This window comes from Myxine glutinosa, chromosome 2 (genome assembly GCF_964187855.1).
Source record: "Myxine glutinosa chromosome 2, kmMyxGlut1.1, whole genome shotgun sequence".
Classification (NCBI taxonomy): Eukaryota; Metazoa; Chordata; class Myxini; order Myxiniformes; family Myxinidae; genus Myxine; species Myxine glutinosa.
In genome coordinates, this window is record NC_136262.1 from 197,818,113 (window position 1) to 197,832,087 (window position 13,975).

Here is a 13,975-nt window from a genome sequence, read left to right on the forward strand (position 1 = left end):
AGTGGTTATGGCTTAGTGGTTATGGCTTAGTGGTTGTGGCTTAGTGGTTGTGGCTTAGTGGTTATGGCTTAGTGGTTATGGCTTAGTGGTTATGGCTTAGTGGTTATGGCTTAGTGGTTATGGCTTAGTGGTTATGGCTTAGTGGTTGTGGCTTAGTGGTTATGGCTTAGTGGTTATGGCTTAGTGGTTATGGCTTAGTGGTTATGGCTTAGTGGTTATGGCTTAGTGGTTATGGCTTAGTGGTTATGGCTTAGTGGTTATGTCTTAGTGGTTATGGCTTAGTGGTTATGGCTTAGTGGTTATGGCTTAGTGGTTATGGCTTAGTGGTTAGGGTGCTGACTTGGGATCTTAGGATCCTGAGCTCGAATCCCGATCGATCACTGAATTAACGCTAGGGGGGTTGACTCAGCCTGTCATCTTTCCGAGGTCGGTAAATTGAGTACCAGCTTGCTGGGTTGAATGATCCCAGTGTGTACCCCAATTTAGAATAGGTACACCGTATCCCTAGGTGCATCGCAAGAGGTGACTAAGGGTTGGTGTCAGGAAGGGCATCCAGCCAGTGGCGTATCTAAGGGGGAGGGGGTCTATTTGAAAATTCCCCCCAAATGGATCTCAGGATCTGTATTTTTTAAATTAAACAAAAAATCAAGGGAGGTCTGGGAGGCCTCCTCAAAATACCCTGATATGAATGAAAATATATTTTTAAATTCAATAATCGTATGGACCTCTCCTTGTGGTGGCCCAAAACCTTATTTTTTGGCTTGTAAGTATAAAATAAATGAATAATAGGTTCCATAGCTAACAATCTCTTTGCGATTTCACTCAATCTATATGCTACTAGATTCCCAATGGAATGTTAAATTTCTTTATTTCAAGTTACAAAACGGTCTTAGTGTCTTATAAATTACTAGTGGGGTCACCCATGGGAATCCCACGGGCATGGAAGTGTGTGACATTTGAACATATTGAGTTAGATGCTGCACCTGCACATTCAGTTTCACAAAATGGTTACTGCCAATTTATCAGATCCACAAATAATGTAATCTACCCAACCTGGCAACTGCAGTCCGAATTTTGATCACTCTGGCAATCTCTATTGCATCCTGTGAGAGAATCTTCTCAAAACTGAAAATGATCAAAACCTACCTGCGGAGCACAATGGCCCAAGACAGGCTCAGAAGCTTGGTTCTGATGTCGGTTGAGTCAGACTTATTGGATAAAATTGATATCAATGATGTGATAGATGATTTTTCTGCCAAGAAAGCACGACGGGAGGCAATATGAAGATGAACTGATATACTCATTGTAACTCTTTGCTGTTATGTGGTTTTCCAAAAAAAGTGCACAACTGATATTTTTTACTTGTGTTATTATTTGATTTTGTCTTGTTTTGGTGGCATGAGGAAGCGACCGTATTTTCAGATTTTCAGTTCAAATTGAAATTCAAATAAAAAAGATTTATTGTTGCAATTTTTTCCATTTTTCATCAAACCTCACCAAATGTTGGAGGAGGCCCCTCGAGGAGTCAAGCCCCCTGGGCCCCCAAATCTCTAGCTGCGCCTCTGCATCCGGCCATAAAAACATTGCCTCAAACAGGGAACCATGATTGTCATGGGCCCGCAAGGCTAACCCCTGCTCTAGCGGGGAAAATGGCCTTAAAACGATCATTCATTCATTCATTCATTCATTCATTCTCTCTCTCGATTTCTCCTGATCATTCATCCACTTGCTTTTTTCATCCATGTTGCCCCATTGCCACACTATGTATTTTCTTCTACCCTCTGTCATCGCTCTCTTCTGTGAGCGTCAATTTTGCAATAAAATCACTCCATTGGCAGTCTATACTGACTTCTCACTTTTGGCATTGAGCCTGGTGTTGGCTTAACGGTTAGGGTGCTGGCTTGGGATCCTAGGCTTCTGAATTCTAATCTTGGTCGAACGCTGATTATTAACACCAGGGGTGTGATAGATCAGGACCGAGCTAGATGAGGCAATAACCACGGGAAGAGCACGTACACAAATAACGCCGAGCCAGGTACAGTTGCTTGCCAGAGGAGCTGGATTGAACAGTGCACCGGAAGAGGAAGTACCCCAAAAATCATTTATATAACAAACTCAACAAAAGCACAGAATTATATGAGTAAATAATATACAAGTTATTGTAGCACAGAATTATTGGTAATTGCAAAGACCCATTAATAATTCAGTGGTTGACAGGGGGAGTTGACTCTCTGCATCAGCAGCACAAACATGCTTCCAGAGAAATGATGCAACCAGCAGCCACAGGTTGCATACGAAACAACAACTTTTGGCATTCTACCATGAACAGTAAAAAGTAACGCAACTCAGCGGTACCTGTAAGAGTATTGGATCATCAGTTATGAACCCACGGTAATCTATATTATAAAACAGGAGTATCTGTCTGTCTGTCCCCAAACTACTCCCTTAGTTTTGGGGTTAGCCCCACCAAACTTCTTGTGGAACGTTTTGGGGTCCCAGCGGATGTTGTAAGGTAGGTAGGAGGTTTCAAAAGTTCCTCAATAAAATTACGATTTTGAAATTAACTCGATACGAACCGGCCGCGAATCCGGAAGTGGACAGATGACTGCAATGAGATGATTTGATAATATCCTAATACAACCGTCATTTAAAACAGTATTTTGTTAAAGTATCAATTTATGATTGGAATGACGTTTGTAATTGAGTGAATACAATTACGATTTTGAATTCGTTTTGTCATTGAGCCTGGTGTTGGCTTAACGGATAGGGTGCTGGCTTGAGTTCCTAGAATCCTGAGTTCTAATCTCGGTCAATCATTAAATTAACACCAGGGGGTGTGATAGATCAGGACCGAGCAAGATGAGGCAAAGCAAGATGAGGCAATAACCACGGGAAGAGCACGTACACAAATAACGCCAAGCCAGGTACAGTTGCTTGCCAGAGGAGCTGCATTGAACAGTGTACCGGAAGAGGAAGTACCCCAAAAATCATGTGTAAAAATAAACTCAACAAAAGCACAGTTATATGAGTAAATTCCACATCCGGATTTAAATATTTGTTTATGTCACGAATGTTGGTAAAAGTTTATTTTTTATATTAATGCAATTAAATTTGTGATTGGAGAAATGCTGTTTGGAATGAAAATAGAGATATTGAGTTCAAGTGAATGACGGAATGCCGTGACGGTTTATACTTTCTAAGCGTGACATTCACGGATCGCCATATGCAGATTCGCCATTGACTGGGTATGGAACCATTCAAACGGGTACGTTTTACGTGGAAGTCCTTCACAAGCCTGCTGTCCATGGTTGATGTTCGACTACAGGTGTCACAGGATTGTGGAATTTATTGGTTCCATGGTTTCTCATTCGTCGTTTAAGTCTTTCACGAACCTGCTCTCCATGTCTGACGTGCGACTGAAGGTGCTACAGGAATGTGGAATTTATTGGTTTAATGCGTTAGCATTCACCGTTTCTGCATTGTCTGTTTGCTAATGGTCTCCCACCCTTGCGTAGCACGGATACCTCACTAGTGTTAAATAAGTGAATGGGACAGGGTCCACACGTAATGATTCACTGATGTCACAATAGGTTGCATCTTGTGATTGACACCCTAAAAAGCACCCTATTAGAAAGTTATTTGGTTTATCGAATGGTTTTCCGACTTCACAGAGGTTTGCGGATGTTACATGGGCCCCAGATGCCCTCACATGGCTGTTACTACATTTTCATTCAAATTGTATGGAGTCAAGTTACAGGTTTGCAGAAGACATGAACCGAAAGTTGTGAGTCAATACAAGCCTTTTACCTACAACTATCAAGTTGATTCACAAGTTACCAAAACAAGACAAAAAAAAGATTTCAACTAAAAAGCCGAAATCTGATGTGATATGAATTAAACCTTTATCATTATATACTAGCGTAACTTGGCGCACTCCACACGCCTCACCACATGTCGTTTCAGAGGGAGAGGCATCTTTGACCATTTTGGTGTGTTTTGGGTCTTTTGTGTCTTCGTGGTGTTTTGGGTCTTCAGGGTCTTTTGGATCCTCTGGGCCTTTAAGGGTATGTTGGGTCTTTGGGGTGTTTTGGGTCTTCGGGGTCTTTTGGGTCTTCGGTGTCTTCAGGGGATTTTGGGTCTTAAGGGTCTCTTGGTTCCTCTGGGTCTTTAAGGGTCTTTTTGGGTCTTCAAGGTATTTTGGGTCTTCGAGGTCTTTTGGGTCTTTGGGATATTTTGGGTCTTCTAGGTCTTCGGCGCCATTTTGGTTTTCAGGGTCTTTTGGATCCTCTGGGCCTTTAAGGGTATTTTGGGTCTTTTGGGTCTTCGGTGTCTTCAGGGGATTTTGGGTCTTAAAGGTCTTTTGGTTCCTCTGGGTCTTTAAGGGTATTTGGGTATTTTTGGGTCTTCATGGCCTTTTGGGTCTTTGGGGTGTTTTGGGTCTTCCGGGTGTTTTGGGTCTTTGGGGTGTTTTGGGTTTTTGGGTATTCAGGGTCTTTTTGAGCCTCATGACCTTGAAGGGTATTTTGGGTCTTCAGGGTATTTTGGGTCTTGGTGGTCTGAAGGGTCTTGGGGGAATTAAAGTGTCGTCAAAGGTCTGAGGGGTCTCAGCAGTCTTAACGTAATTAAGAGGGTATATTAAGAGGGTGTTAATTTTATTTGAAGAAGAAGAAGAAGACGTTTTAGTCGCATATAAACATAACGACATTACCATATCCGTTTGCTCGATTATAATAAGATAGTTTCCCTACTTTGTACTATAATCCGTATTAAATGGCTGAGTTATGTATAAAACAGATGATAAAACAGATTATAGCATCCAACATCATGCCTTCGGACAAAAACAAAACTCGCAATTCCCCGAGCCAAACTTATTGCACATCCATTATCTTAGAGAACAAAAAGGAAGTGCTGGAGTGATGGAGCCGGCCAGTGTAAAAGTCTTGCAGCTTTGGCATGAGCAGATAAAGGGAAACTCAGCCATCAAAGGGCTTTGTGGGCTAAAAAATAAAAATGGTTCGAGAGCCACTCGCAGCAGGTGTTCTAGCCCGCCTCGAGCATAGCGTGCATGTACACGCGAGGAAACAAACTTCAAGAAGGTGAAGTGTTCGTTCTATTTTGCAGCATTAGCTGAAAATCAGATCTTTCTTTTCCTCTGCAAATGATCCTCTGATAAAAGAAACCTAAATTCATTAGTCACCTCCAATGTGGGAGAGGGAGGACGGTAGGCCGAATGACACAGCGTCGGCCCTTTCAGCTTAAATGAGTGATCGAGCATGGATGGGTTTCTGAAACATAAGTGACAAACGGCTTCAATAATGGCTTCAAAACAAAGAAGCCACAATCGTACCTAAAATGAGTTTCCTTAGAAGGAAATTCAATGCAGTAGGAGGCCATTTGGCTCATTAAGCCTCTGCTGTGGTTACCAACCTATCCTATTTAGATGCTGATAGTCATGCAAGGAAGCAGCAAGTACCATTTTAAAAGTCTTCGTATGACTCGGCCAGGGTTTGAACTAACGACCGTGCAGACTCAGAGTGGATGCTCGGATAGAGTCTCGTCACTTGTGACTGTAGTACCGTACATATAATATAATATTTGTTCATTTACAGGGAGTTTTACGAGGGAGGAAGCTATTCGGCCCATCAGAGCCTGTGCAGAGAAAGTTTACTCGAGCCTGAACACTTTTGGCATCCACAAAAAAAGAGTAAGATAAACATAAATATTGGCAAGGGTGTTGCCGGACCAAATAATTCAACTGCAGACACACAAGTGCTCGTTTTAGTAAGTCATACATAAATGGCTAAAACAGAGTGTTTCGTTAAACCACCTTCTCGTCCTCAAGCATTCATAGAAATGGACATTTCTGTAGAAAATTCTGTAAATGTCGCTTGTGAGTCCACCTCGGATTAGGAAGAGCAGATGCAACAAAAAGTTGCCCTGAGTTGTGTGTAAACCAGGTGTGAAGGTACAAAAGCAGAGGCAGCGTAACCCAAACCAGATTCTATACTGCTGGTGGGGTGTGAGCAGGGGCCCTGCAAGGCTACTGCCCTCTTAAGAAAAAGAAAGAGAAAGAGGACAAGGCAAATGATGGAGATGTTGCACATTTCATCTGCACGGATGTGGGAGAAGTGGGAGATGGAGGTGAAGGGCAGTATGATTCCTGGAAGAATATAGTACTTTCCCACACTTTTCAAATGTTTCTCTCTCACACACCCGAGGCTGTGGAGCATGAGAGGAGGGATCATTAGCCAGGTCATTCTGTGACCAAATTATATATTTTTCTTTGCTCCGGCAAGGCACACTTCTGCTAAGTTCCCTGCGGCACTTACAGAACTTCTGCCCTGACAGTCCATCATATTCACAAAGCATGTGGATTCCATCAGCGATAGAGATAGCCGTGAGGTTTGCGTTTCACATCCAGGCTGTGTGCAATTGCCATTTTGCAGTCTAGGCCTCATGTACAAACAATCCAGATCAGAAGAGGTTTTTATAAGTCATTGGCCGAGCATAGATCCACCAATGGGACTTGGGGGGCAGCCCATCCAACCCCCACTTGTAAAATGAGTGGGGTAAGCCCCACAGTGCCCTTGTGAAACCGTTACTTTTCCAGAAAAGTCAAGAATCCATGCCACCAATTATTACATTTACAAAATCGCCCGAGGTCAAACTGTTCGGGGGAAAAAAAAGAAAACCTTCAGCAAATTCAAATAAACACCACTCCGGTAACAAAACAGACATACCAGAATGTTTTCTAACAGCGGTTAATATGCAGACCGTTACGATTTCAGGTTGTGATCCATTTCTAAGATGTCAAAAATGGAGACGGAGAAATTTATTTTCTTTGTTTGCCTTGAAGTTGCAATGGCAGCCTCAATAAAACTACACCGAGATACTCGCAACTGTTAACTAATTTTACCATCGGCATGTGGTCACAAAAGCGGTGACGACACGCATTAGACAAAGAATCCGTAAGCAATTTCAAAACCAACATAACTTACAAAAATACCTAAGTGCACCTCCCAAGGTTCCATCTTCAGGGGTCTCTCAGGATGGCTCAGAGGTAGCGAGCTCACCTTTTGAGCTACTCAGTCTGGGTTTGATTCCCCCAAACTGTTTGTAAAGTGTCACGCCAGTGGTACGCAGGCAGGGCCTTGCATCTCTGAGCACGCCATCAATCAGATGGGATGTTAAGCTGGATGTCCTGTCCACTAAGATTTTCTGGTAGATGCTAATGATCCCACAATGTCTTTTGCAAGAGTAGGCCATTGCATCCGTCACCTTCATGAGGTGTTCAACGGTCCCAGTGTAGCAGAGTTATCTGCCAAAGGCTGAGAGAGGGCCCTAAAAAGAATAGAATAGAGAAAGCTGTCACCTTCCTGGCTTTTTTTCCCCCAAATCTACTTGGTTTTCAACATGCAACTCAAAATCAATCAAATCATACACAGGTGCTACAGGACTGTTTGCCAAACGTTTGAATAGTTTTGGTTTAAACCTTGTGCACTTCACTTTGTTGGGTTTTTGGAAATATGGATATGAATAAGAAAAGGATTTTAAACTTATTGTTTATGCTTTATTTATGGGCACACACTCATCCCCACACACCTCCACTTTAAATTTCCTGCAACCGTGCCTGCAATTGACCGAGCCTTAGAAACTCTCTGCTCGCTTGAAGAGGAGAAAATAAATAAATGAAAGGATCCACACATATAGAAGGGTCCATTTGGACCAAACCATTAACTGCCTTACAAAACCCATGAATTTGGCTCCTGTGCACACATCAAAATTGTAAAAGAGAATCATTTAAGATCCTGTCAAGATCTAATGAATCATTGATGAGCATGAGGAGTTCTTCAATGATTTATAGGATCTTGACAGTCGTGGGAAAAACATCCACATTTCTGGAAATTAGGCAGCATAGATTCTTCGGTCAGATCAAATCCACGTATTGTAAACAGAGGGGTAAAGAGAGCGACGGAGATTTGCTAACGGTGTCATTATAGATATCCAACCAAAATACAGTGCAAAGATCATCGTGCCTCACAAAAGCCTAAACAAAACAAGCAGTCATGACCATCAATTTCCTGTTTTACGACTTAAGATACAAGGTAAGTTACAACAAAAACCCAACACATTCACAGAAGGAATGTCCCTGAAAGCCAAAACTGTAAATCATGAGCGAAAGGCCAATAACTGAAAAGACTTCACGCGAACTAGCGATTGCAGTAAATATTCCAGGCTTGCGGAGTCATGAAATGATGAGACAAACAGAAATACTTTTGATAGAGAGAGAAATAAAAAGAAAAAAAAGAGAGATCTAAAAAGCATCAATGTGAGAGAATGAGATACAAAATAAAAGAAACAGAACAAATGAAAAAAGGTATAAAACCTCATTGGATGCGATTGTGGAGTACGGTGGGGGACAAGATTCCCCTTGTTGGGAAAGTCGCTGGAAGATGTACATCCTGCGTATTTGTACATCCTTCTCAATTCCTTATCTCAGTATACTGAACATTTCTCAACTATAAACACCTGTGCTGCTGTGGAACTATGAACCAGGTCCCACACCAGCTATTGCCATGGGGAACCTGGCTAATAACATGTAGGACCTGCTAGTGGAAACCGCATTACTAATGTGCACCCAGCAACTTGCATCCATAAGAGCAGACTTGTGGTCATGTATTTGCCTCGGCGGATTGGAAACCAAATGTCAGAAGTGCTTTCTCAATTACAACTAAATTAGCTCCAATAAACCCCAAAGATGTGCTCTTTAAAAGAAAAATGCACTTTGCTTCTTGTTAGAAAGCTCATAGCACACGCGGAGAAATCCTACCTCGGCTTTGCAATGCTGCAGAGTAGAAACCATCAAGGGTAGCTTCAGGGCAGCAAAATTCAACACTGGGCAATTAAATGAAACCTCAACATTTATGTTTCTCATACAATAAAGTCATGTGCGACTAACCTCATTTATTGAGTTAACAAATCCGGAATCATGATGCTCATTTGTTTTGAAAATAGTTCACTATACAAGGGTCTCGGCTGAGAGGAGTTAAATGAGAAAGGGCAGCTAGTTTGCAAACTCCATGAAGGGTTTATGATGGACATACAAAAGGACACACATGGAAAGAATGACACAGTTGGAAGGATAATGAGATGAGGAGGCAACCAGCCAAACTTTGGGAGGGTGAACAGGTAAGGGTTTCTTGAGGAACATGTGCAACCATGCCTGGAGTAGCTTTGGGAGGGTGAGCAGGTAAGGGTTTCTTGAGGAATACGTGCAACCTAGCCTGGGGTAGCTTTGGGAGGGTGAGCAGGTAAGGGTTTCTTGAGGAATACGTGCAACCTAGCCTGGGGTAGCTTTGGGAGGGTGAGCAGGTAAGGGTTTCTTGAGGAATACGTGCAACCTAGCCTGGGGTAGCTTTGGGAGGGTGAGCAGGTAAGGGTTTCTTGAGGAACATGTACAACCTTGCCTGGGGTAGCTTTGGGAGGGTGAGCAGGTAAGGGTTTCTTGAGGAACATGTACAACCTTGCCTGGGGTAGCTTTGGGAGGGTGAGCAGGTAAAGGTTTCTTGAGGAACATGTACAACCTTGCCTGGGGTAGCTTTGGGAGGGTGAGCAGGTAAGGGTTTCTTGAGGAACATGTGCAACCTAGCCTGGGGTAACTTTAGGAGGGAAGTGGTAGGGGATGGCAGGAGGAGCAAGGCCAGATGAAAACTTGTATAAAATAGAGTGCCCCACCAACCTGCTGCCAGTGAGAGAGTGACAGTCCTTGGAAATTTGCCTCCTGTCTTGAGTTTCCAATGGTGTGGAAGCCCTATTCTTTCAAATAACTCAAGAGGAGCAAGATTGTAATCAGGAGCATCAGTCCAGTCAGAGTGGGGAGCTCCATATGAACACTCCGTGGAGCCCCATATGGAAGTTAGAGTCAGAAGTTCCACATGAACACTCAGTGGAGCTCCATATGAAAGCCCATGATGAGCTTAACTCTACGGAGAATACCCAGAAAACGACTACCCCTTGATGCCAATTTGGAGATATCATTCTACCATGAAAGGTTATGGCGGATGGTGAGGCCTAGGTATCACAGGGAATGCATCTCTTCCTATGGCTGCCTAGAGAAGTGGATTGGATAGTTTGATCACCGAATCATATTGAGGAGAGACAGTATGAGAGCGTGTATTGAGGAGAGACTGGCCACTCTGCCATAAAGCCCAGATCGGTGGAGTGTTGCAGTGATGGTTGTCCGTCTGGAAGTTTCTCCCATCTCCACACAGGATCTCTGGAGCTCAGCCAGAGTGACCATCGGGGTCTTGATCACCTCTCTTCCCAAGGCCCTTCTCCCCCGATTGCTCAGTTTGGCCGGGCGGCCAGCTCTAGGAAGAGTCTTGGTTGTTCCAAGCTTCTTCCATTTAAGAATTATGGAGGCCACTGTGCTCTTGGGAACCTTCAATGCAGCAGAGATTTTTTTGTATGCTTCCCAAGATCTGTGCGTCGACACAATCCTGTCTCTGAGCTCTGCAGGCAGTTCCTTCGACCTCATGGCTTGGTTTTTGCTCTGATATGCATTGTCAGCTATGAGACCTTATATAGACAGGTGTGTACCTTTCAAAATCATGTCCAATCAATTGAATTTACCACAGGTGGACTCCAATCAAGGTGTAGAAACATCGCAAAGATGATCAAGAGAAATGGGAGGCACCTGAGCTAAATTTCAAGTGTGATAGCAAAGGGTCTGAATACTTATGTCAGTGTGATATTTCAGTTTTTTCTTTTTAATAAATCTGCAAAAATTTCTAAAATCCTGTTTTCTCTTTGTCATTATAGGGTATTGAGTGTAGATTGATGAGGGAGAAATGAATTTAAACGATTTCAGCCTCAGGCTGCAACATAACAAAATGTGAAAAAAGTGAAGGGGTCTGAATATTTTCTGAATGCACTGTAATGTTATGAAAGACCTTTTTAGAAGCATTATCGCATTTATATTAATTTTGTAAATGGTATGGATGAGGTAAAAATAAAGAGGAACTCACACTCCCACAAGACCAATATGAACGATTGAAATGTGTTGTTCTGAAGAATGATTCACTTCCTGCACACAACAGGTCACAATGTTCTAGCAGTGTCCATATATTGTGGTCCCATGTGGAATTGGCCAGCCCAGCAAGCTGTAAACTGAACACTGTAATACGAAAATAAATAAATAACGAAGACACCTGCTCAGCCCACGAGGCCTTTCTCAAGCCGAGAAGGAGTCGGTTGAACGTGATTTCAGTCCTGCAGCAAATTTATGATGAAGGGTTTTGACAGCAGGGAACATTTTATTTTTCCCTATCTGGGCTGAGAACACTTCAAAAGGAAGTGTCTGTCATGGCTGCCCGAAGACATGCACCAAAGACAATGGATACAATTGAATATTTTATTATAAATGACAAAATAAATGGAAAATAAAGGATTGTTTAAGGAATGGGGCCCTCGAGTCCATGCCGCTCCACTCCCGAGAAAAAATGCAGAGTCTTTACTGTTCTCGATAATACGGAAGGACAAGACATGACTGTAGACAGAAATATCGCAGGTGGGATAACACATGTATAATGGATGGATCACACAATTCGCAGACAAGTCGGGGACGCAACCAAGACAATGGTAAACTAGGCCAACCTGCCCAGGTACCGATCGTCTGTACGTTCCATTGGCTTTTAGATAAAAACCAGTTCGCATTTCAACTGGTGTACTGTCTGTCTCTACTGGCCTCGTCTAAAGACACAGCAATCTATTCAAAATACCTTCCTCCTCTCTGTATCAAAGTTGCCAGAAGTGCTGTGTCTATTTTGTTGGCCGAAGAAGAAAGGAGGGTAAAGGGAGGAAGGGTAATGAGGAGGTGGAGGGATAATATAAAACTTATGAAAAACATGGATGACGAAAGAAACACATTACCAGAAATGGGAATAACTCAACAACGTAACGGGATTCAAAGGCAGGACATGAGGGATGCGCATATCTTTTGGCAACATGTCCATCAGAAGAGTGAGGGAGATGGACTCACCCTGACCCTTGTCTGAGCATAACCCTTAATTGTCACCCTAACCCTAACTAACCCTTGTTAATGTTTAATGGACTAACCCTTGTCCGGTAGATCTCGAGGGTGTGCCGAGGAAGTCAACAGAAGACCTGCACGGCTGAGACAGAAGTTTCTGTTTATTTTGGACACAGAGTGTACGCATAGCATGGGGGTAAGGACTGGAGGTATGGTGGGGGACGAGAGGGGATGGGTCGCCAAAATGGTGTTGTCTGAGTGCAGGTGGGGTCTCCTCCCTAGCATGTATTCTAGACACTCAGGAACACCTTTTCATTACTTTCTACAGAGATGGGACTTCTAACGTAACCCCTCAGCTCCGCCAATTACTCGACCAGGTGCTCTCATGGAGTATGTGGAGAGGGGGACGCACAGACAAGAACAGGACAAAAATACCTTTCCAGAATGAAGCCCACACTCCGAACTCCAAAAGCATCCTGTATTTTTACGACAGGACCCGCAATATGGTCAAAGTGCTGCACGGGTTTACTTTTCTCTCTGCCACCTCGACGAGACCCTCAAAACAGCTTGTGGCCAACCCATTATTACAGGCACAAAGGTCAGTGGTTGCCTGAGTGGTTAACCAGCAGGGCCAATTTACCACCTCGGTGGTTTTGACACCACACTTTAAAGATGGAGAGCCAGGAATCCTGCCACTCACACCCCCCGGGATGCTGCCCACCTTAGTGCGTGTTGGTCGCTTAATGGAGACCACAGCTGTGACAGGCATTCCGGTGCATACGCAGCCTGCTTTGTGAGGTGAACAAAGGATGAAGAAACTTCGACGTAATCCATACTTTCATCCAAATAAAACAAGGATGCAGGGAAAAACAATGAGGGATGGGAGGAAGGAATAAGGCGGGTAGAAAAGATAATGGTTTTGGATTGGGGACGATGTGAGATGGTGGTGAAGAGCTGTATTGAAGACCTGTTGGGAAAAATGAGATTGAAGAGGATGTGGAAGTTTATTCCACAGGCAGAGAAAAAGAGGAACAAATGAGTGGAGGTGAGCATTAATTCTGGATTTAGGTCGTTTCACCAGAAGAGGGTTGATGGTGGACCGTGCGCACCTGGCAGAAACCTGGGGGGGGGGGGGGGGGGGGGAGGAGGGGGAGGGTGGAATAGCGGAGCAAGGAAAGAGCAGAGGTTGTAAGACCATACAGAAGGTGGTAGAACACAGAGAGAACAGCAACCTGTCGGTGATGAGAAAGTGATAGGCCCTCAGGTTCGTTGCGGCGGATTTCAAGGGCCCTGAAGGCCGTGGTTTCCATGGCATGGATGGGAGGCGTGGAGAGGGGGGCTGGGTGGTCGCAGATATTACAAAATGTAAGATCAGACTGCTGAATGTCAAGCATGTTACTGCTGAGCTATCCTGGTGCTTTTAACAATCATAAATATTGGAAATAACAAGGTAAGAGGGATGCAAAGCTATGAATAGCCGAACATTCTCCTCCACCTCTGCCCTCCCCATACAACCCCCACATTCATGCAACACTATCGCCATGCATCGCTGACACAATGGAATCCACCACAAAACCCTTCACACCACTTTATAACCTCAGTCAATACGCTTAGACTAGAGTGACTCACACACACACAGACACACACACACATGTGATCGCACACACACACACACACACACACACAAACACAAACACACACATGTGATCGCACACACACACACACACACACACAGACACACACACACACACACACACACATAGACACACACACACACATGTGATCGCACACACACACATACATACATACACACACACACAGACACACACACACACACAAACATACACACACACACAAACAAACACAGACACACAGATGTGATCGCACAAACACACACACACACACACACACAGACACACACATGTGATCGCACACACATACACA

General features: G+C 43.7%; 2 protein-coding genes across 4 annotated transcripts in view; one reads left to right on the forward strand and one right to left on the reverse strand.

The window, feature by feature from the left end:
- ST3GAL5 (ST3 beta-galactoside alpha-2,3-sialyltransferase 5) overlaps positions 1-13,975 on the forward strand; it is a 1,112,943-nt gene that overhangs the window by 388,152 nt on the left and 710,816 nt on the right. The gene's annotated exons all lie outside the window — the stretch shown is intronic.
- Positions 1-13,975, reverse strand: part of LZTS2 (leucine zipper tumor suppressor 2) — a 116,492-nt gene that overhangs the window by 101,012 nt on the left and 1,505 nt on the right. Inside the window, exon 1 of one of the 3 annotated variants that reach the window (XM_068106496.2) lies at positions 13,264-13,282. The exons of the other annotated variants lie outside the window; for them this stretch is intronic. The gene's annotated coding sequence lies outside the window, so the exon portion shown is untranslated. Of the gene's footprint in view, positions 1-13,263; positions 13,283-13,975 lie in introns of those variants that run through there. 3 annotated transcript variants of the gene reach the window in all.